The 27010-nt window shown below is 45.0% G+C and overlaps 1 long non-coding RNA gene across 1 annotated transcript; it reads left to right on the top strand.

The window, feature by feature from the left end:
* The first annotated feature begins 18162 nt into the window (after window positions 1-18162).
* Window positions 18163-18470, top strand: LOC309569769. Its single transcript, XR_014226096.1, has 2 exons — window positions 18163-18253; window positions 18430-18470. It is a non-coding gene; the product is annotated as an uncharacterized lncRNA (long non-coding RNA).
* The last annotated feature ends 8540 nt before the right edge of the window (window positions 18471-27010 follow it).

Here is a 27010-nt window from a genome sequence, read left to right as displayed (position 1 = left end):
ATGAAAAGCGCAGAGGTGATCAAATACCACCAAAATGAAGCTCTATTTGTGGGAAAAAAAGGATGTAAATTTCGTTTGGGTACAGGGTTGCATGACTGCGCAATTGTCAGTTAAAGTCGCGCAGTGCCAAGTTGCAAAAAGTGGCCTGGACGTTAAGCAGGAAAATCCTCCGGTGGTAAAGTGGTTAATACAAATTTTTACCTGGGGTGCCCAAACTTTTGATCACCACTGTATCTTGACCTTCTGGGATCAAGTCATCTCTTTATTAGTGGAATTACACTCCTTCACCTCCCCAAGCATCCCCTTCTATTGATCTTCGGCTATTGGGACAAACAGTTACAGACCTGGTCTAACCGATCCTCTTTGTTCTCTCGTATCTTGATATTGACTTGCCTATTGGTGGTCCGGAGAGACATCCTTGCTAACTGGATATCCCAGATATGCCCCTCTATCACTCAAATCAAAAGGGATCTTACAAACCTCCTCCACATGGACCAGCTTGCTATGGACTTTAACCATAAATCATCAGCTGATCGCTTCCTCACCAAATGGCAGCATTTTCTGACATCGCAATGTAGTGGTGATAATCCGTTTTCACCCCATGACACTTTTGTCTACTCTGGCGCTTGTTAACGATCAATAGTTGTAGATTTAGGTTCCCTCCCTCCCCTCCCCCCCCCCTGTTCCTACGCCCTCGGGCTTTATGCATAAATCTATCCAACTAATGTAGATCTGCTCCTCATACCTCTTATCCCGACTCATCCTCTGTGGTTTTATGAGAATGGTCTATGCAACCCATGTTCCATTTGTTTTTGATTGTAAAATGTTGTTCAATATATTGCTTTTTTCTTTGTACCTTCTATTCTTATAATAAAATTTACTTAAAAAAAAAAAAAACATGGATTATATTGGTAGTAGATAAGGGGAATATTTATTGTGCTCGTAAAAAAAATGGGAAAGTGGGTAGAATTTAAAAAATCAAGTAAATATGTTGAAATCAATTAAAGAAATAGAAATACTGGTGAAACTAGGGAAAAGACAGGAAAAAGACAGGAAGAGACACCAAACTGAAAAATTATTAAACAAGGCAGAAGGGGGAGGGGAGGGACTAGGAGGTGCGTATGGGGGTTATTTGAATCATCTTAATTATTGGAATTATGGATAATGTTGTAAGGAAAGGTTCTTTTTTCTATTGGAAACATTATTAAAATGAATAAAAATGATATAAAAAAAAAAAAAAATTCAAAATTACCTTTTTTTTTTTTTTTTATGGTACATTTCTCAGTTTAAACATTTAATATGTTTTCTAGGTTTTATTGTGTATGAGCAATGGGTTTATGAGATTTGCAAATCATTGCATTCTGTTCATATGTAGATTTTACCCAGCATCCCAACTTTTTTGGAATTGGGGTAAAATTTTAATACATTAAAAATATGGCATATTTAACTTCCTGATTTGATTTGAGGGCATTTGAACATTTCCTCTTACAATAGTGGTCAGTGGATAAATGCCTCGTTACATTGGTGGTCAGTTGGTGAGATGCACCCCTCTGAAATACTATCAGCCAGTGAAGGGCCCACATATGCAAAAATTCCAGGAAAATTTTAATCGGATCGCTTGTGTAAATGGTATAGAGATAAATGGTTGTGGTTTGAAGCACCATGAGCTTCAGACCACATCACCTTCACTAAATATATATATTGTGACAGGTCAAGACTCACGGTGAAAAGGGTCATTTAAAGGACACAGAGTGTGCACATTGGCTCTGTGCAGGACTACAGAGCATAGATGTGCAGTGGAGAAAACTGCTGTTGCAGCTTTCTCCAGGTTTTGGTATACCTGGATGGGGCTCTGTAGTTTGGAGATTTCATAGTGTCGTGGGAGGGATGGAATCTCCAACTCTGTGTCCATGTTTTGTGGATGACCAGCAGGGTGTGTGCTCAGGTGCACACAGCCCCTATAATGATGGTTTAGGAAGACATCAGGGCTCTCAGTTGGAGACTGCTTCAGCCAACAGACAGGAGGTCTGTTCATGGGAAGTCAGTGGCTGCAGGTGGCAGCCAGAGCACGTGTGTGTGTGTCTGAGGAGACAGGAGACGGCCTGAGGACCAAGGCCACAGTGAAGCTGTCAGCTTCAGAGAGTCCATGGTCTGGGGGACCAGCACCAAGAGCAGAGATACTGCTACAGCGAGAGAGCCAGGTGGGCTAGCATTTTCAGTTTGATATATATTTACTGGAGAAGAACCCCTGCGTGGGAAACTATGTTACGGACTGTTTATTTTTTGCCTTTTAATAAAAATGACGCTGCCATGCCCTTAAACCGCAGTCCTGACTACAGTGAATCACTGGAAAAACGCATCTGCCACTGAGCTAATGGTCCCCCATGTTACAATATATATATATATATATATATATATATATATATATATATATATATACAGTATCTCACAAAAGTGAGTACAACTCTCACATTTTTGTAAATATTTTATTATATCTTTTCATGTGACAACACTGAAGAAATGACACTTTGCTACAATGTGAAGTAGTGAGTGTACAGCTTTTATAACAGTGTGCTGTCCCCTCAAAAAAACTCAACACACAGCCATTACTATCTAAACCGCTGGCAACAAGAGTGAGTACACCCCTAAGTGAAAATGTACAAAGTGGGCCCAACTAGCCATTTTCCCTCCCCGGTGTCATGTGATTCGTTAGTGTTACAAGGTCTTAGGTGTGAATGGGGAACAGGTGTGTTAAATTTGATGTTATCGCTCTCACTTTTTCATACTGGTCACTGGAAGTTCAGCATGGTACCTCATGGCAAAGAACTCTCTGAGGATCTGAAAAAAAGAATTGGTGCTCTACATAAAGATGGCCTAAACTATAAGAAGATTGCAAAGACCCTGAAACTGAGAAGCAGCACAGTGGCTAAGACTATACAGCGGTTTAACAGGACAGGTTCCACTCAGAACAGGCCTCATCATGGTCGACCAAAGGTTGAGTGCACCTGCTCAGTGTCATTTCCAGATGTTGTCTTTGGAAAATAGACGTATTAGTGCTGCCAGCATTGCTGCAAAGGTTGAAGGTGTGGGGGGTCAGCCTGTCAGTGCTTAGACCATACGCCGCACATTGCATCAAATTGGTCTGCATGGCTGTCGTCCCAGAAGGAAGCCTCTTCTAAAGATGATGCACAAGAAAGCCTGCAAACAGTTTACTGAAGACAAGCAGACTAAGGACATGGATTACTGGAACCATGTCCTGTGGTCTGATGAGACCAAGATAAACTTATTTGGTACAGACGGTGTCAAGTGTGTGTGGCAGCAACCAGGTGAGGAGTGCAAGGACAAGTGTGTCTGGCAGTGATGACAAACAGCTACCAGGATGCAGTGCAAAGGCGGAAGTGATGTCGGTGGCCGTGGCCACAGAGGGGGGAGAAGGAGGAAGCAAAATCAAAAATGCCCTGAAAATAAGGTAAGAGACCCCCGAAAAAATGACACTTGTTGATCAGCATAGCGAGCACTCCAGGAATCACTAAAGTTGCAAAATAGGCCAGAACTCCACTTTAACCCTCTTGGGCATAGAGTTCACCAGAACTCTACAGGTTGCCACTGGAGTCCTTTTCCACTCCTCCATGACTACATGAAGGGAGCTGGTGGATGTTAGAGGCCTTGTGCTTCCGTTTGAGGATATGCTCAATAGGGTTTAATCTGGAGACATGCTTGGCCAGTCCATCACCTTTACCCTCAACTTCTTTAGCAAGGCAGTGGTCGTCTTAGAGGTGTGTTTGGGACCGTTATTTTGGAATACTGCCCTGCGGCCCAGTTTCAGAAGGGAGGGGATCATGCTCTGCTTCAGTATGTCACAGTACATGTTGGCATTCATGATTCCTTCAATAAACTGTAGCTCCTCAGTGCCGGCAGAAATCATGCAGCCCCAGACCCTGACACTCCCACCACCATGCTTGACGGTATGCAAGACACACTTTGTACTTCTCACCTGGTTGCCGCCACACACCCTTGACATCATCTGAACCAAATAAGTTTATTTTGGTCTCATCAGACCACAGGACATGGTTCCTTTTATCCATGTTCTTAGTCTGCTTGTCTTCAGCAAACTGTTTGCGGGCTTTCTTATCCATCATCTTTAGAAGAGGCTTCCTTCTGTAACAGCAGCCATGCAGACCAATTTGATGCAGTGTGTGATGTATGGTCTGAGCACTGACAGGCTGACCACCCACTCCTTCAATCTCTGCAGCAAAGCTGGCAGCACTCATACGTCTATTTCCCAAAGACAACTTTTGGATATGACGCTGAGCACGTGCACTCAACTTCTTTGGTCGACCATGGCGAGTTCTGTTCCGAGTGGAAAATAACCTTTTAATCCACTGTATGGTCTTGGCCACAGTGCTGAAGCTCAGTTTCAGGGTCTTGGCAATCTTCTTATAGCCTAAGCCATCTTTATGTAGACCAACAATTCTTTTTTTCAGATCATCAGAGTTCTTTGCCATGAGGTGCCATGTTGAACTTCCAGTGACCAGTATGAGAGAGTGAGAGCGATAACACCAAATTTCTCCACATTACGGTTAAACTGCTCCACATTCCCACCTGAGACCTTCTAACACTAACGAGCCACATGACACCGGACGGGGAAAATGGCTAATTGTCACTTAGGGGGTGTACTCACTTTTGTTGCCAGCGGTTTAGACATTAATGGCTGTGTGTTGAGTTATTTTGAGGGGACAGCAAATTTACACTGCTATACAAGCTGTACACTCACTACTTTATATTGTAGCAAAGTGTCATTTCTGCAGTGTTGTCACATGAAAAGATATAATAAGATATTTACAAAAATGTGAGGGGTGTACTCACTTTTGTGAGATACTATAGATATATATATATATACACACACACACACAATAAAAAATGCATTGGTTAGGGGACTTTACATGAGGCAAATCACATCCAAAACATAATATAATTAGTACCCACGATTACAGATTGGTTGCACGGTAACAGATTTTATATTTACAGTAATTATCTTTTTTATAGTTGGAATTTTGTGTTTTAAAGAGCTGATCCATAATAAATTAACATAATAACAAAATGAATTCATAGATAATGGTGTTAATTTACAAAATGTTGTTTTGTTGATCGAAATATGTGATTACATACAGTGGTGAAAATAATTATTTAATCCCCTGCAGATTGTGTAAGTTTGTACACTTACAAAAAAATGAAGGGTCTGTAATTTTTATCATAGGTGTATTTAAAATGAAAAAGACTATCAACCAAAAATCCAGGATACAAATTTTATAAATTGAGCTGCAGTTCAGTGAGTAAAATAAGTATTTATCACCTATCAACCAACAATAATTCTGGCTCATACAGACTGGCTTGAAATACAAAATAACCAACAATCGCTCCCGGTCTGGAGTCCCATGCAAAGTTTTGCCTCATGGGGTAAGGATAATCGTGAGAAAAGTAGGGGATCAGCCCATAACTAAAGGGGAGGAGCTTGTGAATTATCTTAAGGCGGTTGGGACCACAGTCACCAAACAAACCATTGGTGACACAATACGTCGCCATGGTCTCCCTCTTCAAGAAAGCACATATATAAAGGGCTCATAAAGGCCTGTTTGTATGTATGTACATACAGGTCCATCTAAGTTTCCAAATGAACTCGACTCGCCGTGTTTGGAGGAAGAAAAATGCAGACTATGACCCTAAGAACACCATTACTACAGTCAAAGGTAAGAGTCCAACTTTGCCGCAATTAAGGGGCCAACAGACAGGCCATGTATTGTAACATCTTGGATGAGAACCTTCTTCAGAACACTGAAGATGGGTCATGGATGGTTTTCCAGGATAACAATGAATCAAAACAAGGGAGTGGCTCAGGAAGAAGCACATTAAGGTCATGGAGTGGCCTAGCCAGTCTCCAGACCAGACCTTAATCCTATTGAAAATGTATAGGAGGAAGCTGAAACTTCGAGTTGCCAAGAGAGTCAAGAAACCTTAAGGATTTAGAGAAGATCTGTAAAGAAGAGTGGATCAAAATCCCTCCTGAGATGTGTGTAAACCTGGTAACCAACTGCAAGAAACGTCTTACCTCTGTGCTTGCCAACAAGGGTTTCTCCACCAAGTACTAAGTTTTGCAAAGGAACTCCAGGGGGCCTCACAGGAGTTCCTTTGCAAAACATAACTAATGCCCCGTACACACGTGCAGATTATTTTGAAGACTTTTGTCTGCAGACTTACCAAAACCATATAATATGAGGTCAAACCTAAACACTTTCAATTTGTATGCAATCCGGCAGGCCCTTGCACTACATAGAAAAGGTAAATCTGAAGACAAAAGTCTTCAGATAATCTGCACGTGTGTACGGGGCATTAGTCATGTTTGGGATGGCCCATGAGACCAAAGGGAAGAAATGCATGGCACTTCTTATACTTTAAGAATATTCCTTTGCTTCTTACACAAGTGATGAAATCAGATTGGCGCCTAGCAGCTTTACCAAATATAGAGTACTGTGCAAAAGTTTTAGGCACGTCTGAAAAAAATGCTGTAAATTAGGAATGCCTTCAGAAATAGAAGTGTTAAAAGTTTATTATCAATTAACAAATGCAAAATAAATAAACAGAAGAGAAATCCAAATCAAACAAATCCAAATCAAACCAACTTTGCCTTCAAAGCAGCATCAATTCTAGGCAAACTTGCACACAGTTTTTTGTAGCAGAGTTTGGCTGTTCCTTTAAGCCTCCTGCACAGCTGTTTCTGTTTCAGATAATGACTGTGTTTTTTAGCCTACATTTTAAATTGATGAATATTAGCACCTGCTTGGCATAATTAGTTAATCATACACCTGACTCTAATCCTATAAAATCCTTGACTTTGTGCAAGTGTACAAAGTGTGTAAGTGTAGGAATTGATGCTGGTTTAAAGACAAAAGGGTGGTCAAACCAATTATTGATTAGATTTAGATTTTCTCTTCACTTCACTCACTTTGCGTTTTGTAAAGTGATAACAATAAACAGATAAAATATGTATATTTTAAAAGCATTCTTCCTTTAAAGCATTTTTCCCACCTGCCTAAAACCTTTGCACAGTACTGTATATATCACCAAATAAGTAGAGTGGGATTGTATCGCTGCTTATGCCAAAGGGTAAGAGAGAAAATGGTAGGAGAGAGGAGTAAAGAAAGGAAGTACGGTAAACAGTGAAAAAAATGAGACATTTGAATTATTGTGAAAAGGATTAGGCTTCGTATTGCCCAATACCAATAAGAAGGGCTTAACTAGTATGGCTTTGGTCCGGTGCAGCTTCTGTAGAAAGCCTAACAGGAAAAAAAAACCGTGTCTGCTCCGCAGGAGCTTCCCAGGACAAAGAATTTGAAATATGTACAGTAGAAATATACACACCTATTTGTCCTACGGGGTGGGCTGTTGCCATGTGGCCCTATGACCCATTGGAAAGGCATTGGATAAGAAGGCGCTCTGTGTTAGGACCCAGCATAGTTTCTTGGGTCTCATGGGCAGCTTATGAGTGGGTCAGCCTAATCTGGTTGTCATTGCTAGCAAGACCGAAGTAAAGCCTCGTACACACTACTAGTCTTTTTTCGTTCAACCCAGTGGGTTGATCGAAAAAAACCTGACAGCTCAGGTCAGAGCCGCTGTACTAACAATCCAACGTTAGTACAATGATCACCCCTGCTGTGCTATTGTGTTCTGACAGTAGGGTGGGCCCTCCGGCAGAATATTCCAATGGGGGTGGTTGGCAGACCATTTTCCGTCATGATCCTTCAACAGAAGCCAGCTGAACCAGCTCCTGTACGCACGGGCCAAATGTTGGCCAATTCCTATTAAACTGGCCAATGCTGCCTGACATTTGGCCCATGCGTACTAGGCTAAATGCTATAGTAGCCAATTTTTTTAAGAAGCAAGATGTAGCCTATAGAAGTCCACGGATGTGGCTGTTATCACACTGAAAGTTCCTTATAGGTGGTGTGGGGGAACAGCTCAAGTGGGGATCACCTTCCCTGGGAAAAAGGCAGTCCAAAAACATGACTTTTCTTAAAAGCTGACTTTGTAGCCAGTTTTATTAATAAGGTTGCATGAAAAATAAAACAAAATAGAAAATAAACCCATGCCAACCAGGTACTAAGAGCAACATTATGCTCCAGCCTTACCTTTTTATCTCACCTGGACTATCAATTAAGAAATGAACAATCCAGGTGAGAGACACAAAATTCGAACTGGACTGCTCAGACCCAAAGTTACCTCGAAAACCTGGTTTGGGCTCCACTAATTCTGTACATAGGACAGAAAGCGAGGATAAATATATCGCCCATCGACGACTTCCCCTTTCCTTATGTCACAGTGGTCATAATGTATGGAAATGAAAGTGACAAGAGTATAGGCAACGCCTATTTAAGAACTTAATTGTAAATAACAAGTAACAGGAAAAAGGCTAAATGGAGGTTTAAGAAGTCCATAGCAGGAGGGGGGGAGGGGGGGGGGGTAAGCAACAGAACTTAACATAATGTACAGTATGTCAATAAATAGAAATTAAGTAGTTTATAACAAAACAGTGAAATTCAAATACATGTTGTTTAAAATGAGCTCTGGCATATGTGCCCCAAATTATTATGTTAATGATGTCCTTAAAAAAGGCAGGTATGAAACTTACTGTATAGGAATTTCCAAGTAGTTATCCTGCCTGGAAAAGCCCCAACGCTGTGATCAAACAGTAATCAAAATCTTCCTCAGATTTGGGGGGGGGGGGGCTTGAGGTGCATGGAGTAGGACGCACTAGGGCTATCTCCACTGAGACTCCTGTTGAATATCCTGTTCCCTCTCCTTTCGTACATCGCATCCACCATCACAGACTCGATCTGTGCTCAGTAGTACTTCTTGGCTAGCTGCTGGTGCCTCTCCTTACTCCCGGAGCCATGTCCAGACGCGGTAAAATATTACACACAGGCCCTGACCACGCCACCCAAGATGGCGCCCATTTGTTCCGGTCAGCAAAGGAGGCAGCTCAGAACCTTTTTGCTAAACCACAGACCAAGGACACTCCAGCTAAATCCACTTCCATACCTGTTGAGGCTGTTCCTGACCCCCCCCCCCCTGCTGAGGGTCAGGACCCTGCAGTACTCCTATGGGACACAGTGAGTACTCCTGCTATCCTGATCCCAGTACCCATGCCACACAGGAACCTAATATGCAATCAACAAGAACCCATACACATATTAGACTCTAACATGTACACGAGGGTATACTTCACCAGTCATTGGCACTGATCCTGAGTCCAATTCCCTCTTGTAACAGTTTGTATGTTTACATGAAATTTATCCTGGTCGCTGCAGCTCCTCTTGTACTCCACGGTCCGTAGCAACCAGCAGAAGGTAGTGCATCCCCTTGGATCTCTCCACTCCACAGCCCCACGCTGCATACAGCCTCGGCCGAGGCTAAGGCCAGCCTTTCCAGCGGTGAATGACGGCGGGCGGGCGCGCAGGCGCACTAGCATCGGCATGTTGTGATCCGGCCGGGGAGGGCTGGTAGCAGGAATAACAGAGAGCGGGCTTAAGCGGCGTCTGCTGCGCTAGATGAGACCGGAGGTCACCCCGGAGGGATGGGAGGAGCTGGAAGCTACTGTTTATGTGCTGATGTGCTTGTCCTGCAAGGACCGAAATGTGAGTGCAACCTTATTGTTTTGTATTGTCCTTCATTTAAACAATATTATCCGAGGTCTGCGTGCGCTTCCCTTCTTTACAGTATGGAACACACAGGAACCTGAACCAACTCTCAGGGAGATTTTTGCTGCAATCTCATCCTGCAACACTAAACTATCTAACCTGACCACAGGACTTAAAGGAGTAAAACAATAAGTTGCATTGATCTGGCAGGATATGCAAGAACTTGCACGGCCGCATTAGAGGGTTGCAGGAGTACTATTGAGGATGATGTGCCGCAATTACAGCACGTCTGGAAGATATGGAGAACAGGCTCCAGAGAAAAAATGTGCGGGCTGTGGGTATCTCTGAGAGGGCTGAGTGGAAAAATCCTGTAGCCTTTATAGAGCACTGCTCATAGAAGCCTTCAGAAGGGAAAGTTTGGCGTAATGATTTTTGCGCTATCACGGTTTAAATAATTATATATATCTCCCAGTTGCTGCAAGTACTAGACTGTTACCTAAACAGTTAATATGATCAGTGCAAAAGGGGGACAAGTGTACTGCGCTCCTAGAGGTTATCAGACCAACCTCTCTAGAGGTATATCACATAGGCACAAAATTAGGTGATATTTAAATCTCAATAATAAACAAATAATAAAAAATCAAGAAAATGGGGAACATACTTAATTCATACAATTACAACAAATTCATCCGCTTATAATATTCACTTTGATTCAGCTGTGATTATTTAAAGTGCATGAGTGCAAACAGCTAGTAAATTGTGCCCAAATAGACCATATATAAAGTGCATAAATATAATCATTCAAAGTATCTGTGCAAATTTTGCAAATAGTGCAAACACAAAAGTAATATTAAAGTGCCAGTAGTGTCAATGATATGTGCTTAATGTGTTCAAAATATAATTATCAGTAAATCATTCCAGTGTAACTATTTAATTACCCATTTGTGCAAAAAAAGTCCTTTAATAGTGAGTCTCTATAAAGGGAAGTTTTTTCCAGTGTAGTTCTTAGCTATTAGACCCCTTTCACACAGGGAGTCCGTCAGGCGGACTCCGTTTTTCTCAGCGAGGGATCGATCCGCCGATCTTTTGCTGAGCAGGCGGATGGCAGTTGTGTCTCCGCTCTGTGTGCGGAGACACAGCTGTCAGGTCCGGCTGTTCTCTATGGGGGAATCGGATGGGAACAGACCGTCTGTCCATCCGTCCAGATTTGACAGATCAAATCGGATGTCAGCTGACATGTCTCCGCTGACATCCAATGCCCCATAGAGATGCATGGGGTGTCTGTGCAGATCTACCAAAAAAACTGACAGGCGGATCTGAACGATCCGCCGATGTGAAAGGGGCCTAAGTGATAACTTCCTCCACCCTCAAACCAGATGATCCAAACGATATGTGCTCTTCAGTGACTTCATCTAAATGTGTGCTAGCATCTCACCTCTAACCACATATAACTGAGCATATGGGTTTTATATGTTAGGGTTGCCTCTAATCCTCCTTTCTGTGTCCTCCAGTAAATGTACTTTGGATAACGCAGGTGGGGCGGTCTCGCCTGTAAACTCAGTTTTGCCTCTTCAATGCTCGTTTGTGTCCCTCCCTTTAGCTCCGGATCATATATAAGAAAGGGCCATCATAGTGTAGTATTTAAACAAAATTTATTGAAAAAAAATAATAACCACTCACATATACAGTAACGATCATCCGGTATTCCGGCTATAGCAGAATACTTGGGGTATCCTCCTGGGTCTTTACTCATGTATCTTTGATTACTCACCTTGCTTCAGATACACTTTTTCTGATGTTTGGCCCTTGCTTTATTTTAAAATCTATAACTTATTTTATTTTCCTCTATACTTATATTTGGATTCTCTATTTCTTTATTTCTACATTATCTCTCCATGCAAGTAGCACTACGAAGTTTAATTGTGTATACATTTTAACTATTTAAGGGCAGCATCCATCTTAGATTCGTTCTGAAGCTGCAGTGTTAGTGAGAGCAGGGAGAGTGCTGCTGCTGCTGAATTAATTGGGAAATCATTAGCCAGTGTTCTGGGTCCACTCCTGCTGTAAGGACAGCGTCCTGACAGCACCCCAAAAAGCACTTTTTAGGGCTGGTATATCAGTCATTTTTTTTTTTTATATTATATATATATATATTGCAGTTGCCTGCCCGCTGTGTGTGAGAGGCCACAGACCCACAGACTGTACTGTGTGCACACCACTCATATCGGGTGGCACAGTACCTTGCAGTTAAAAAAATAATTTATTTTTTCCTCTGTCATATAATTGCAGTTGCCTGCCAGTGAGTGTCAGGTCCACAGACTGTACTGTGCCCACTGCCCACCATGCATATACGGTGGCAAAGCACCTTGCAGATCAAAAAATAATTTATTTTTTATAATTGCAGTTGCCTTCCAGTGAGTGTCTGAGTGTCAGGTCCACAGACTGTACCGTGCCCACTACAGTGCCCACCACTCATATACGGTGGCACAGCACCTTGCAGATCAAAAATAATTTATTTTTTATAATTGCAGTTGCCTGCCAGTGTCAGGTCCACAGACTGTACTGTGCCCACTACTCATATACGGTGGCACAGCACCTTGCAAATCAAAAAATTATGTATTTTTTATAACTGCAGTAGCCTGCCAGTGAGTGTCAGGTCCACAGACTGTACTGTGTCCACTGCCCACCACTCATATACGGTGGCACAGCACCTTGCGGATCAAAAAATGATTTATTTTTTATAATTGCAGTTGCCTGCCAGTGAGTGTCAGGTCCACAGACTGTACTGTGCCCACTGCCCACCACTCATATACGGTGGCACAGCACCTTGCAAATCAAGAAATAATTTTTTTTTTATAATTGCAGTTGCCTGCCAGTGAGTGTCAGGTCCACAGACTGTACTGTGCCCACTGCCCACCACTCACATACGGTGGCACAGCACCTTGCAAATCAAAAAATAATTTATTTTTTATAATTGCAGTTGCCTTCCAGTGAGTGTCAGGTCCACAGACTGTACTGTGCCCACTGCCCACCACTCATATACAGTGGCACAGCACCTTGCAAATCAAGAAATAATTTATTTTTTATAATTGCAGTTGCCTGCCAGTGAGTGTCAGGTCCACAGACTGTACTGTGCCTACTGCCCACCACTCATATTCAGAGGCCACGTACCCTGAACTCGAAAAATTCTGAGGACATAGTTGACTGGCTTACACAGGACACCCAATCTTCTACAGCTTCGGCTCGGAACCTTGATGCACCATCCTCCTCCAGCTCAGCTTCGGGCACCTCTCAATTTACCACTCGCCCGCCCGCTGGCACCACCAACACTAGCACCACAGCCGCTTCACTTGATCTGTCAGAGGAGTTATTTACACATCAGTTGGAAGAAATGAGTGATGCGCAACCATTAGTGCCAGAGGATGTAGATAACGGGGATATGTCTCAGTCAGGCAGCATTATACACATGGACGTACGTTGTGATGATGATGATGATGTTGTACCTGCTGCTGCCTTTGCTGAGTTGCCAAATACAAGTGAAGCGGCTGATGATGACGATGTGTCTGTGGATGTCACCTGGGTGCCTCCTCGAAGAGAAGAAGAACAGGGGGAAAGTTCAGATGGGGACACAGAGAGGAGGAGGAGACGAGTTGGAAGCAGGCGGAGGTCATCGCAAGGAGCTAGTGGCACAGTCAGATAGCATGTATCGGCACCCGGGGTCAACCAGACAGCACGCCAATCAACGCAAGCTGTTGCCACCACCAGAATGCCGTCATTGCAAAGCTCAGCAGTGTGGCATTTTTTTTTGTGTGTCTGCCTCTGATAACAGCGATGCCATTTGCAACCTGTGCCAAAAGAAACTGAGTCGTGGGAAGTCCAACACCCACCTAGGTACAACTGCTTTGCAAAGGCACATGATCTCACATTACAAACGCCTATGGGATCAACACATGATGAGTACAAGCAGCACACAAACTCAAAGCCACCATCCTCCTCCTGGTCCAGCATCTTCAGCCACGTCAACCACTGCTGTCCTCCTTGCCCCCTATCAACAACCCGCCACTCCGCCTCTCACCTTCAGCAGTTCCTGCTCATCTGCCCACAGTCAGGTGTCTGTCAAGGAAATGTTTGAGCGTAAGAAGCCAATGTCACAGAGTCACCCCCCTTGCCCGGCGTCTGACAGCAGGCTTGTCGGAACTCTTAGCCCGCCAGCTTTTACCATACAAGCTGGTGGAGTCTGAGGCCTTCAAAAAATTTGTAGCTATAGGGACACCGCAGTGGAAGGTATCCGACCGAAATGTTTTTTCACAAAAGGCAATCCCCAACCTGTACTCTGTTGTGGAAAAGGAAGTCATTGTCACGGCACTGCCACGTACTCACCTGCGTCTGGGCGCCTGCGGCGTTCTCGCAACAGAGTCTCGGTGCTTGCCGGTCACAGAGACACCCCCTCCGGGTCTGCGGTGGCTTCTTCTCCTCCCCTCACCTCTGAGGACTGCAGCAGCACACTGTCATGGCAAGATGGCGGCCGCCATGCGGTTAGTGTTTTACACAGAGGGAGAGAGGAGAGTTGAAGATCTGGTAAGATCAGGTTCTATGAAGCAAACCAAGATGGCGCTGGGTCTGTGACCTCCCTTTATAGCCCCTGGCAGCCCCACCTACTGGTGGGAGGTGGCGGGTCATGTGATCCTGGCTCCCTATATAAACCAAGCACACCTTCCAGTCAGTGCTTGGTTATTTTCCTTGCTCCTGTGTGTCTGCTAATTGCATTGTCTGTGTTCCTGATCCTTTCTCCCTCAGGTGGATACTCCTTGATTGCCTGCCAGACCTGACTCCAGAGTTGTCGACCTTACCTCCTCCTCTTCATTAAAGGCCCCCGTGCCACCACAGTCCCTACGGGGCCCTGTTCCCACTTCCAGGGACTCCTAAGGGTCGTGATTGTAAGGGAGTGCTGTTCCACTGCAACTGGGTTCCCTCTCCACTGCAAGACCCCAGGTGGGTTGCGACAGTCATGTCATGTCTGGCACACAGTGTTGGGGCAAGGGTCCATCTGACCACTGATACCTGGTCTGCAAAGCACGGTCAGGGCAGGTATATCACTTACACTGCGCATTGGGTAAACCTGCTGGCGGATGCCAAGCATGGAATGCGTGGCTCTGCAGAGGAGTTGGTGGCACCGCCACAACTTGCAGGCGACCTGCTGCCACCTCCTCGACTATTCCTACTCCATCCTCTTTGCTAACCTCCTTGGCTGAGTCCTCTTCTGCTGTTGCGTCTTGCTCCACACCAATTGCACCCCCCTAGCTCCCCAGGGGCTATTCCACATGCCGGATACGACAGTGTCACGCCGTCTTGGGGTTGACTTGCCTGAAAGCATAGAGTCACACCGGAACAGCAGTCCTGTCTGCCCTGAACGCACAGGTGGATCAGTGGCTGACCCCGCACCAACTGGAGATCGGCAAAGTGGTGTGTGGCAACGGAAGCAATTTGTTGGCGGCATTGAATTTGGGCAAGTTGGCACATGTGTTGAAACTGATTGTGCAACGCTTTGTGCATAAGTACCCAGGCTTACAGGACGTCCTCAAGCAGGCCACTTCTGGCCTGCCCTGCTTCAAGTGTCCTGTCAGAAAGGACCTTCAGCGCAGCAGGAGGTATTGTCACTGAGAAGAGAAGTCGCCTAGGTCAAAAAAGTCTAGATTACCTCACCTTTATTACGATGAATGAGGCATGGATCCCGAAGGGACTGACAGTGGGGGATGCATTTGACTAAAAAAGGCCTGATGAGATGCCTTGGGCTAAAAATGGTCCACACGCTGCTGTATTTAATCTCTGCATGCCGGATGACTTATGTGACTTCTCCGCCACCAACTAGGGTTCAAGCCGCAATGTTTTAGTGCACTTTCTGCTTGGAAAACATTGATTTTTCCGGCCGCTGCTACAATACCTACTTTTTCAGGCATGTGTACATGCCTAATTTTTCTGGCCTCTGGTGCTACACTGTGGCTGCAAAAACAAAACACAAAAAAAAGGCACATACATGTGTCAAGTCCCCTTCGTGATCGTTACCTTGTTGTGGTGAAGGGGCTTGCGTATATCAATGAAGCGATCACCTCTAGGAGTATGTTGGCAATGTTGGCACACCCCAGATGATAAGGTCGTTGCTTCATTGTGAACAGACCAAAAGCGATCTGCTGTATAATTTTTCATAGAAAAAACATTAATTTTCTTTATGATCATCTTAGGGGATCATTAAAGCCTACTAGGCCAACAATGGGCCCACGCTGCAGAATCATTGTTTTCTGAGTCACTTAATTGTCACTGAACTACCTCAGCACGACCATAGGCTTTGAAAAACCGCCATCGCCTGCAATCTCCCAAACGTGCGCATGAGCACAGTCATCACTACACCAAGATTGACGCAAAGAGGAATAAAATTTATGTCATGAGTGTGTCAACTATTGACAACTCTTTGCGGTTGTCTAAAATCTATTCGATACACAGTGCCCAAAATTGGAAGTAAGAGGACAGACCAACCATCTTTTTCCATCTCCCGGTTCCTAAAATCTATTCCATACACCGGCCCCTGATAGGGGACGTAACAGGGATTAAACTGATAGGAATAGTACTACTTAACACACCACTCATATAGGATGGCACAGTACATTGCACGGCGCACGCGCAGTGCCCAAAATTGGAAGTAAGAGGACAGACCAACCATCTTTTTCCATCTCCCGGTTCCTAAAATCTATTCCATACACCGGCCCCTGATAGGGGACGTGACAGGGATTAAACTGATAAGAATAGTACTACTTAACACACCACTCATATAGGATGGCACAGTACATTGCACGGCGCACGCGCAGTGCCCAAAATTGGAAGTAAGAGGACAGACCAACCATCTTTTTCCATCTCCCGGTTCCTAAAATCGATTCCATACACCGGCCCCTGATAGGGGACGTGACAGGGATTAAACTGATAAGAATAGTACTACTTAACACACCACTCATATAGGATGGCACAGTACATTGCACAGCGCACGCGCAATGCCCAAAAGTGGAAGTAAGAGGACAGACCAACCATCTTTTTCCATCTCCCGGTTCCTAAAATCTATTCCATACACCGGCCCCTGATAGGGGACGTGACAGGGATTAAACTGATAAGAATAGTACTACTTAACACACCACTCATATAGGATGGCACAGTACATTGCACAGCGCACGCGCAATGCCCAAAAGTGGAAGTAAGAGGACAGACCAACCATCTTTTTCCATCTCCCGGTTCCTAAAATCTATTTCATACACCGGCCCCTGATAGGGGACGTAACAGGGATTAAACTGATAAGAATAGTACTACTTAACACACCACTCATATAGGGTGGCGCAGTGCCCCAAATTGGAAGAAAGAGGACAGAACAACCATCTTTTTCCATCTCCCGGTTCCTAAAATCTATTCCATACACCGGCCCCTGATAGGGGACGTAACAGGGATTAAACTGATAAGAATAGTACTACTTAACACACCACTCATATAGGATGGCACAGTACATTGCACGGTGCACGCGCAGTGCCCCAAATCGAAAGTAAGAGGACAGACCAACCATCTTTTTCCATCTCCCGGTTCCTAAAATCTATTCCATACACCGGCCCCTGATAGGGGACGTAACAGGGATTAAACTGATAAGAATAGTACTACTTAACACACCACTCATATAGGATGGTACAGTACATTGCACGGCGCACGCGCAGTGCCCCAAATTGGAAGTAAGTGGACAGACCAACCATCTTTTTCCATCTCCCGGTTCCTAAAAATCTATTCCATACACCGGCCCCTGATAGGGGACGTAACAGGGATTAAACTGATAAGAATAGTACTACTTAACACACCACTCATATAGGATGGTACAGTACATTGCACGGCGCGCACGCAGTGCCCCAAATCGGAAGTAAGAGGACAGACCAACCATCTTTTTCCATCTCCCGGTTCCTAAAATCTATTCCATACACCGGCCCCTGATAGGGGACGTAACAGGGATTAAACTGATAAGAATAGTACTACTTAACACACCACTCATATAGGATGGCACAGTACATTGCACGGCGCACGCGCAGTGCCCAAAATTGGAAGTAAGAGGACAGACCAACCATCTTTTTCCATCTCCCGGTTCCTAAAATCTATTCCATACACCGGCCCCTGATAGGGGAAGTAACAGGGATTAAACTGATAAGAATAGTACTACTTAACACACCACTCATATAGGACGGCACAGTACATTGCACGGCGCACGCGCAGTGCCCAAAATTGGAAGTAAGAGGACAGACCAACCATCTTTTTCCATCTTCCGGTTACTAAAATCTATTCCATACACCGGCCCCTGATAGGGGACGTAACAGGGATTAAACTGATAAGAATAGTACTACTTAACACACCACTCATATAGGATGGTACAGTACATTGCACGGCGCGCACGCAGTGCCCCAAATCGGAAGTAAGAGGACAGACCAACCATCTTTTTCCATCTCCCGGTTCCTAAAATCTATTCCATACACCGGCCCCTGATAGGGGACGTAACAGGGATTAAACTGATAAGAATAGTACTACTTAACACAGCACTCATATAGGATGGCACAGTACATTGCACGGCGCACGCGCAGTGCCCAAAGTTGGAAGTAAGAGGACAGACCAACCATCTTTTTCCATCTCCCGGTTTCTAAAATCTATTCCTTACACCGGCCCCTGATAGGGGACGTAAGAGGGATTAAACTGATAAGAATAGTACTACTTAACACACCACTCATATAGGATGGCACAGTACATTGCACGCGCAGTGCCCAAAATTGGAAGTAAGAGGACAGACCAACCATCTTTTTCCATCTTCCGGTTACTAAAATCTATTCCATACACCGGCCCCTGATAGGGAACGTAACAGGGATTAAACTGATAAGAATAGTACTACTTAACACACCACTCATATAGGATGGTACAGTACATTGCACGGCGCACGCACAGTGCCCCAAATTGGAAGTAAGAGGACAGACCAACCATCTTTTTCCATCTCCCGGTTCCTAAAATCTATTCCATACACCGGCCCCTGATAGGGGACATAACAGGGATTAAACTGATAAGAATAGTACTACTTAACACACCACTCATATAGGATGGCACAGTACATTGCACGGCGCGCATGCAGTGCCCCAAATTGGAAGTAAGAGGACAGACCAACCATCTTTTTCCATCTCCCGGTTCCTAAAATCTATTCCATACCCCGGCCCCTGATAGGGGACGTAACAGGGATTAAACTGATAAGAATAGTACTACTTAACACACCACTCATATAGGATGGTACAGTACATTGCACGGCACGCACGCAGTGCCCCAAATCGGAAGTAAGAGGACAGACCAACCATCTTTTTCCATCTCCCGGTTCCTAAAATCTATTCCATACACCGGCCCCTGATAGGGGACGTAACAGGGATTAAACTGATAAGAATAGTACTACTTAACACACCACTCATATAGGATGGTACAGTACATTGCACGGCGCACGCGCAGTGCCCCAAATTGGAAGATGACAGACAAACCATCTTTTTCCATCTCCCGCTTCCTAAAATCTATTCCATACACCGGCCCCTGATAGGGGACGTAACAGGGATTAAACTGATAAGAATAGTACTACTTAACACACCACTCATATAGGATGGTACAGTACATTGCACGGCGCACTCGCAGTGCCCCTAATTGGAAGTAAGAGGACAGACCAACCATCTTTTTCCATCTCCCGGTTCCTAAAATCTATTCCATACCCCGGCCCCTGATAGGGGACGTAACAGGGATTAAACTGATAAGAATAGTACTACTTAACACACCACTCATATAGGATGGCACAGTACATTGCACGGCGCGCACGCAGTGCCCCAAATCGGAAGTAAGAGGACAGACCAACCATCTTTTTCCATCTCCCGGTTCCTAAAATCTATTCCATACACCGGCCCCTGATAGGGGACGTAACAGGGATTAAACTGATAAGAATAGTACTACTTAACACACCACTCATATAGGATGGTACAGCACATTGCACGGCGCACGCACAGTGCCCCAAATTGGAAGAGGACAGACCAACCATCTTTTTCCATCTCCCGGTTCCTAAAATCTATTCCATACACCGGCCCCTGATAGGGGACGTAACAGGGATTAAACTGATAAGAATAGTACTACTTAACACAGCACTCATATAGGATGGCACAGTACATTGCACGGCGCACGCGCAGCGCCCAAAATTGGAAGTAAGAGGACAGACCAACCATCTTTTTCCATCTTCCGGTTACTAAAATCTATTCCATACACCGGCCCCTGATAGGGGACGTAACAGGGATTAAACTGATAAGAATAGTACTACTTAACACACCACTCATATAGGATGGTACAGTACATTGCACAGCGCACGCGCAGTGCCCCAAATTGGAAGTAAGAGGACAGACCAACCATCTTTTTCCATCTCCCGGCTCCTAAAATCTATTCCATACACCGGCCCCTGATAGGGGACGTAACAGGGATTAAACTGATAAGAATAGTACTACTTAACACACCACTCATATAGGATGGCACAGTACATTGCACGGCGCACGCGCAGTGCCCAAAAGTGGAAGAGGACAGACCAACCATCTTTTTCCATCTCCCGGTTCCTAAAATCTATTCCATACACTGGCCCCTGATAGGGGACGTAACAGGGATTAAACTGATAAGAATAGTACTACTTAACACACCACTCATATAGGGTGGCACAGTACATTGCACGGCGCACGCGCAGTGCCCCAAATTGGAAGAAAGAGGACAGACCAACCATCTTTTTCCATCTCCCGGTTCCTAAAATCTATTCCTTACACCGGCCCCTGATAGGGGACGTAACAGGGATTAAACTGATAAGAATAGTACTACTTAACACACCACTCATATAGGATGGCACAGTATATTGCACGGCGCACGCGCAGTGCCCAAAATTGGAAGTAAGAGGACAGACCAACCATCTTTTTCCATCTTCCGGTTACTAAAATCTATTCCATACACCGTCCCCTGATAGGGGACGTAACAGGGATTAAACTGCTAAGAATAGTACTACTTAACACACCACTCATATAGAATGGTACAGTACATTGCACGGTGCACGCGCAGTGCCCCAAATTGGAAGTAAGAGGACAGACCAACCATCTTTTTCCATCTCCCGGTTCCTAAAATCTATTCCATACACAGGCCCCTGATAGGGGACAAAACAGAGATTAAACTAGTAAGAACAGATTTTTTTAATTTAAAAAAAAAAAGAGGACAGCCTCTGCGGAGCTGGGTATTTTTTGGCCGCGTTACTAAATGCTCATGCACAATGGCTGTAGGCTCATGCGTCCTTTTGCGGAGGTGACAAACCTGGTCAGTCAAACCCAAGGCAACATCATCGACCTCATCCCATATGTGTTTTTTCTGGAGCGTGCCCTGCGAAGAGTGCTGGATCAGGCCGTAGATGATCATGAAGAGGAAGAGTTGTGGTCCCCATCACCACCAGAAGCAGCCTTGTCGTTGTCGATTGCTGGACCTGTGGCAATGCAGAGAGGAGTCTGAAGAAGAGAAGTCAGAGGAGGAAGGTGGCTTTGAGGAGGTGGAAGACCAACCACAGCAGGCGTCCCAGGGGGCTTGTTGTCACCTTTCAGGGACCCTTGGTGTTGTACGTGGCTGGGTGGAGGAAGAGACCTTCAATGACGTCAGTGAGGACAAGGAACGGGACATGGCTAGCTTGGTATCCAACCTTGTGCAAATGGGGAGTTTGCGGTTGTGCAAATGGACTGACTGGTTTTTTTTTTTTTTTAAACTTTATTGAAGCAATGATGCGGTACATGGAAAATGCAAGTACAACATTGAACAACACATTTTACATTTTCTGGGAGTCAGAGGCTCGTAGCTGACTCTAAAGTAGGGGTATTTTGCAGTAAATAAGGTATAATCATCAAAAATACTAGAACCCTAGTTGGATGGATCTTGTGCATTTATCATAACTCTCTAAACAAGAAAAGAGGGGGGGAGGTGGAGGAGCAGGGAACAAGTGAGTGGGAGCAGACTATGAAAAGGGGGGGGGCGAACTCCAAACCCATTGCACCCGAGTTCTACCCCGGGAGATGGTATGAGAACGTATCTTCTTGCAAAGTGGTAGTGACATCTTGGGGTAGTGAATCCATAAAGTCCTGCCATGTGTGAGAATAGCGGTCAGCAGATGATGGAAGATGAAAGTCCGTGTTCAGTCGATCCTTGGTCATAAGGGTTAGCAGTTCCTTATGAATCTGAGAGACGGAAGTAGCCACTGCCGTTATCCAGTTGGCCAGTATTACTCTGCGGGCTATCAGCAAGCACGTAAGAGTCCATACCCGAGGGTATGGACCAAATCTGGAGCTGGACCAAATCTGGAGCGGTTTGTCCCAATGTCCAAATATTAGTAGGAAGGGATCTTTGGGCAATTGAAGGAGGGTGATCCTTTAAATGAATAGAAGTATTTGATCCCAAAACGTGGATATGAAAGAGCACGACCAGAACCTATGGTGTAGGTTCGGCCTGACGGCCTTGCAATAGGGACAGAGGCTGGTAGAAGGATCGTCTTTGTTGCAAGTGAATGGAATATAAGCCCTATGCAAGATTTTCAGCTGCGTTTCTCTCCAGGTTTCATTAGGGGTTAAGCGTAAAGTTCTGTTGTATCCCTGAAATAGTTTGGAGACTATGTCCTCAATAGGAAAGTCTTTTGCCCAATTAGCCGCCGAGGAACTGGCATGGTGGAAAGATGTGAGCTTTTGAAAAGGTTTGTAGATATCAGAAATACAGTATTTCCCCGCCATCAGTAAAGGGTCCAGTAGAGGGTCAAGAAAGCCTTTGTTTGGGCCTCTGTTCGTTGACTGAAGAAAACTGAGGCATTGTAGAACAGAGAAGATATGTGAGGCTGGTAGATGGTAGGTTTCCAAGATATCACTTATAGACCTTGGCTTTCCTGACACGGGGTCACAGAGATCAGAGAAGTTATGGAGGCCCTTACGTTGCCAGGTGTCAAAAGTACGTGAATGTAGTCCCGGGAGGAAAGCAGGGTTTCCCTTAATGGGTAAGTATTTAGATATGGAAAGTGGAAGCTTTAGGCGCTTTCTAGTCTCTCTCCAGGCAATCACAGTGTCTCTCAGAAGTACATTATGTTGAAGCCTGGGTGGCATACTTTTCCATTTGGCGTGTAACAACGCCGCCAGCGAGAAGGGAGCAGACATTTGCGATTCCAGGTCATAATTAGAATAGCAGGATGACTGCGAGAGCCAATCTAAAGATATCCTAAGAAGGCATGAAAGGTTGTACATTCTAATGTCAGGCAGACTAGTACCCCCCTCGCTCCTGGGAAGACAAAGTTTACTGAAAGAGATGCATGGTCGCTTGCCCCGCCAGACAAACCTGGAAATAGCCTTATTAATTAATTTGGTGTCTTTATGCTTGATCAACAGGGGAATAGTTTGTAGTGGATATAAAAGTCGGGCAAAGCTGACCATTTTGACCAAATGACATCTACCCAAGAGCGAGAGGGGCAGATCCATCCAACTATCCAATTCCTGTATGAGTTTCTGAAACAGCGGGGGGTAATTTAAGGAGTATATTGAAGATGGGATTTTGCCTATCTTGATACCCAAGTATGTAATGTGAGAGGTGGCCAGGGTGAAGGGGGCAGAAGCGGCCCAGGTTGGCCTGTGTCTGGTACCTAAGGGAAGTATCTCGCTCTTTGCATAATTTATCCGCAGGCCAGAGCAGAGTTTGAACCTATCAAATATAGAGATAATGGTGTGCATGTCTGAGGAGGGGTTTCGAGTGAAAATTAGAACATCATCCGCGAAAAGCGATATACGAAGTTCGTGGGTACCTAGCAGGATGCAGTGAAGTGGCGCGGTCTCCAAAAGGTATCTGGATAGAGGTTCCAGAGCCAGATTGAAGAGCAGAGGGGACAGGGGGCAGCCCTGTCTCGTTCCCTTGAAAAGACGAAATTCGTCGGTGAGAGACCCGGCCACCCAGAGCCTGGCCGCGGGAGAGGCGTACATAGCTTTGACAACGTGCGTAAAGGGCCCCGAGAAACCGAAAGTGGTCAGAACTTCGGAAAGCCATGCAAAATTCACGTTGTCAAAGGCCTTCTCCGCTTCCAAGGTGATGATCGCCAGATCTTTCTCCGAGTACACCCTAGCATGATCCAGGGCCAAAAGGACCTTGCGTAGGTTTGATTCAGCCGATCTGCCTTTGGTAAAACCGGACTGCGCCGGGTGGATCAATGAAGGCATAATCAGGGCAAGCCTGGACGCAATTATTTTTGAAAGGATTTTGACATCCAAATTTAAAAGCGAAATCGGCCTATATGAGCCAGGTTCCAAGGGGTCTTTTCCTTTTTTCGCCAAGAGCTTAATTATGGCCTGATTACCTGTAGGGGGGTAGGGGCCTCCGGACCAGATGGCTGAGTAGACCTCCAGCAGGGTAGGTCCCAGTGTCTCTAGAGCACTCTTGTAGAATTCTCCTGTAAAGCCGTCTGGGCCGGGAGCTTTGTTAGGGGCAAGATGTTTTATGGTATCTTGTATTTCTGAAAGTGTCACCGGGGCGTTTAAGGCCTCCAACTGGGTCGGTGATATCTTGGGGAGGACTACGCTGTTGAGAAAAAAGTTTGCCTGAGTGACATTGAAAGGGTCAGGGGAGTAGAGAGACGTATAAAAGTCGCGCATGATCGACTGCACTCCCGCGGGAGTGGACTCCACCATGCCCGAAGCACGCCGAAGGGAGGCTATATGTGTGGGTTTGTAGGGAGCCCTGCACAGCCGCACTAGTACTTTGCCCGCCTTGTTCCCAAACTTGTGCATAGTGGCCGTGAAATGCGCTCTCTTAATAGATTTGTCAGCCCAGGAATCAAAGGCTTGTTTAGCAAGGACCCATGCCTGTCTGTGTGGGGGGGGAGTCTGAGGACAACAATGTACTTTGGGCTAAACGAAGGTGCTCACTAGCTCGGATAAAACTCGCCGAGGCATTTTTCCGATAGGCGGAAGCGTAGGAAATGATTCTTCCGCGAAGGAAGGCTTTACCAGCCTCCCAAAACAGATTTGGCTGAGAGATATGGGATACATTATCAGCCGAGTATTCATTCCAGGCCCGGGCTAGAAAGGCCTGGAAGTCTGAGTTGTTGTGTAAATAGCTCGGGAATCTCCACAGGTGGGAGTCCGCGTTTTTATCCGGGGGATCTAGTGTGATTGAGATAGGGGCGTGGTCAGAAATGACAATGTCATGTATTTCAGGGTCTTCGATCCTATGTGTGACAGAAGTGGAAGAGAAAAAGTAGTCTAAAATTCCCCCCCAAAAAAATGTAAAAATCAAAATTTTTTAACATTTTTTGCCAATTTGTTTTCTGCTACATATGTTTGGTAAAAAAAAAAATTGCAAAAAGCGTATTTTTAATGGTTTGCGCAAAAGTTATTGCGTTTACTAACTAAGGGAAAGATTTCTGTCATTTTTGGTGTTTTTTTTTTTAACGCGTAATGGCGGCGATCTGCGATTTTTTGCGGGACTGCGACATTGCGGTGGACAGATCGGACCCTTGACTGACATTTTTGACACTTTTGGGGTTACCAGTGACATTACTGCAGTAATCAGTGCTATACATATGCACTGTTACTGCAAAATGACACTGGCAGGGAAGGGGTTAACTTTATTGGGGAAGGAGGGGTTAAGTGTGTCCCTAGGGGCGTGCTTCTTACTGTGATTGGACATGGCTACTAGTGTAGGAACAGTGATCAACGGTCCTAAATAGTAGAACCGTATGATCACCATTCCTACACAGGGGAGAATGACAGGCGGCTTGTTTACATCAGCTGCCTTCCTTTCTCCCTTCACGGAGGATGATCGCGAGTGACCGGCGGACATCGGGTCCGCCGGTCACACGCACAAACTTCCCAGGGAACGAGCCGGGGCGGGCGCACGCTCGCCCGCCTCCGCGGGCGCGCGCTCGCCCGCTATTGGCTCACAAGCAACTGACAGGCTAGTGACGTATATATACGTCACTTTGCCTGGCCGGGGCTGACCACCGCAGTATATGTACTTGCGGCAGTCGGCAACCGGTTAAAGCAGGCATGTCCAACCTGGGGCCCGGAACCCCAGGCAATGCGGCCCACTGACCCCTGACAATTTTTTTTTGCTGGGGAGGAAGGAAGTCGGGTCGGGGGCATGGACACAGTGGCTTCCAACTAACGGTAGGCAGAGGCTGCCTCGGAGGGGAGGGGGGGAGGCGAGCATGTGCAGTGTTTCTGACTCCTACCACCATGACCACTTCAAATCACTGAATTGGTCATGGTGGTTAGAGTGTTCCTTTAATATCTCTCAGAAGAAGTAAACCTCTGTATACTGATTCCATTTCATTTCATCATCCTCGGTTTGTGTTAAATTAGTGCAGGGGGCGCAGTGGCACGGGAAGGGCGCGGCGGAATTTTATTACTTATATACCTTAACTATAGTATATATTTTATATGCGGCCCGAGAACATTTCTCTACACTCAATGTGGCCCAGAGAAGCCAAAAGGTTGGACACCCATGCTTTAAAAGGAACTTGTGCCTATACTATGCATATTAAACAATGACTTGTGTCATGTAAACACAAGTACAAAAACAGATCAATATAATATTGCCAATAAAGACACAAAGCCAAAGATTAACTGCTATCAATAATTACTGTCAGTTATTTTATTTAATGGAGAGCAAATTTGGATAAATATATAAGATATTATAAACATTTTTTTCCTGGAAAAAAAACTTAACAGGCATTTTCTCCATTACACAGTAAGTAAAGTAATCTCCCTTGCATTTTCATCACTGTATAAAGACATGTTCTGGCTGAATGATCTTATGGCCACTAGATAATGTTGTTGATATTATAGAGTGTCATCATTTTAAGACAATTTCTGACAGCAACCTGGCAAAATATTGTGCTGTAACATCATTTCGTATATTAGGCTCTTGAAAGGCAAGTGCTGATATACTCTTTTGATGTGCTGTAGTTCATTATACACAGTTTACAAGTTCCCATGGTATCAAGGACACCTGAATAGGAAAATGAATCATTAGGAGGGGCTGATGGTTATTTTTCCGGACATGACATCGCAAATCACACAGACGTGTTTTCAGTTATCATCCTAATCCATAGTATGGCTTATCACAATACCAAATATCCAATATGGCTATTTTGAAGCATTTTCCATGCTTTAAATGATATACTGCAACTGTCAATGCACCTGGGTAAGGGTAAA

The sequence above is a fragment of the Pelophylax lessonae genome, assembly GCF_965119305.1.
Source record: "Pelophylax lessonae genome assembly, chromosome: 13".
Lineage (NCBI taxonomy): Eukaryota > Metazoa > Chordata > Amphibia > Anura > Ranidae > Pelophylax > Pelophylax lessonae.
The sequence above is the reverse complement of the archived record's forward strand: the minus strand, read 5'-3'. Positions and strand labels throughout refer to the sequence as shown.